Source organism: Chionomys nivalis, chromosome 6 (assembly GCF_950005125.1).
Source record: "Chionomys nivalis chromosome 6, mChiNiv1.1, whole genome shotgun sequence".
NCBI classification, from domain to species: domain Eukaryota; kingdom Metazoa; phylum Chordata; class Mammalia; order Rodentia; family Cricetidae; genus Chionomys; species Chionomys nivalis.
The window spans coordinates 22,964,908-22,967,552 of NC_080091.1; positions in this window are offsets into that span (position 1 = coordinate 22,964,908).

Sequence of the window (2,645 nt, forward strand, 5' to 3'; positions counted from 1 at the left end):
ACAACTCTGAGAAGCCATCTTATACCAGTCAGAATTGTTAAGATCAAAAACACCAATGACAGCTTATGCTGAGAGAATGTGGAGCAAGGGGAACACTCCTCCATTGCTGGTGGAAGTGCAAACTTGTACAGGCACTTTGAAAATCAGTATGGCAGTTTCTCAGAAAATTGGGAATCTACTTACCTCAAGATGCAGCAATATCACTCTTGGGCATATACCCAAAGGATGCTCAATCATACTACAAGGACTTGTGCTCAACTATGTTTATAGCAGCATGCTTGTCATAGCCAGAACCTAAAAACAACCTTGATGCCCCTCAACTGAAAAATGGATAAAGTAAATGTGGTACATTTACACAATGGAGTACTACTTAGTGGGAAAAAAGACATCTTGAAATTTGCATGCAAATGAATGGAACTAGAAAAAACGATCCTGAGTGAGGTAACCCAGACCCAGAAAGACAAACACAACATGTACTCACACATAAGGGGATGTTAGACACAAAGCAAAAGATAACCAGAGAAGCTAGGTAACAAGGAGAACCCTAAGAGAACCATACATGGATCCCTCTGGGAAGGGGAAATAGAAAAGATCTCCTGAGGAAATTGGGATCCTGGGGGTGAGGGAGGAAGGGAGGGCAGAAGGGGGAAGGGAAAGAAGAGGGGAGAAGGGGAGGGAAGAGGAGAACATGAGGGAATGGGATGGTGGAGATGGGGAAAGGACAGAGAGGGAGAGCAAAAAAAAGAGATATCTTGACTGAGGGAGCTATTATGGGGCTAGCAAGAAACCTGACATTAGGGAAATTCCCAGGAATCCACAAGGATGACCCCAGCTAAGACCTTAAGCAATAGTGGAGAGGGTGCCTGAACTGGCCTTCCCCTGTAATCAGATTACAGAATACCTAACTTGCCACCATAGAACCTCCATCCAACAACTGATGGGTGCAAATGCAGAGATCTAAGCACTGAACTGAGCTCCCAAAATCCAGTAGAAGAAAGGGAGAAGCGATAATATGAGCAAAGGGGCCAAGGTCATGATGGGACAACCCACTGAAACAGTTTACCTGAGCTCATGGGAGCTCACTGACTCCGGACTGACAGCAAGGGAACCAGTATAGGACCAAAGTAGGCCCTCTGAATGTGGGTGACAGTTGTATGGCTGAGGCAGTCTGTGGGACCACTGGCAGTGGGACCAAGATTTATTCCTATTGCTTGAATTGGCTTTTTGGAGCCCATTCTCTGGAGGGATCCCTGCTCAGCCTAGATATAGTGGGGAGGGCCTTGGTCCTGCCTTAAAGCAAAGTGCTAGACTTTGTTGTCTCCCTGTGGGAAGCCTTACCCTCTTTGAGGAGTGGATGGGGGTGGAGTAAGGAGAAGGTAGAGAGAGCCAGAAAAGAGCAGGGAGTGGGAACTGGGACTGGTTTGTAAAATGAGAAAAGATTGTCTTTTAAAAATGATTAATTTAAGAAAAAAGAAAATGGCCTCCAAAAGAAGTGGCACTATTAGGAGGTGTGGCCTTGTTAGAGTAGGCGTGGCCTTGTTGGAGGAAGTGTGTCACTGTGGAGTTGTGCTTTGAGGTCTCCATATACACTCAAGAAATACCCCACGAAGCCGGGCGGTGGTGGCGCATGCCTTTAATCCCAGCACTCGGGAGGCAGAGGCAGGCGGATCTCTGGGAGTTCGAGGCCAGCATGGTCTACAAGAGCTAGTTCCGGGACAGGCCCCAAAGCTACAGAAAAACCCTGTCTCGAAAGACCAAAAAAAAAAAAAAAAAAAAAAGAAAGAAAGAAAAAAGAAATACCCCACGAGACAGTTCACTTCCTGTTGCCTGCATATCAAGATGTGGGACTCTCAGTTCCAGCACCGTGTCTGCCTGCGCACCGCCATAATTCCAGCAGCCATGCTCTCTGAACTAAACCTCTGAACAAGTGAACCACCACAATCAAATGTTTTCCTTTATAAGAGTTACAACACAGAATCAAATGTTTTCCTTTATAAGAGTTACAACACGGCCATGGTGCCTCTTCACAGCAAGAGAAACCCTAACTAAGGCAATGAGAGAAGCAGTGAAAGTGGCTTTAAAATTCCTCCTCTCTAATTCTTCATATCTCTGGGCAATGGGGGCAGCAACAGGGAGAATGAGCAGAGGAGGTATATGCAGTAGGATGAAGTTCCTTCTTATGTCTGCTTAGATCTGTTTAGTCTGTGGTGTTTAAACACATCAGGATAGCTATAGACGGGATGGAAGACACTTAGCACCAGCAAAAGCACACATAGCCATAAGCTGGAGGGTCTCTGAATGACATTGTTTGGGATCATATCCTAGCTTCTCCATGACCCGAGGCATGGCTTAGCCCTTGGTTCCTAGTTTATAATGTAGGGATGATTATTAGGACATTTAGTTTAATGGAATTATTGAAAATAGCAGATATCCCAATCTAGAAGTCACAGGCTGTGTACCTCAGATGTTGCCACGTAGGGCTTCAGATCAGGATGTTTCTGCCTCTGGGATTTCTTTTTACTTGGTTAAAGTGGAAAATTCCTTAGGAATCTGACTCAGCAAGCCACCTCTCAGATTGACTGTCTGCATCCCAGAATTCCTGGTGATGCAGGCCTGTGATCCCAGCACGAAGGCACTGTTTGAGG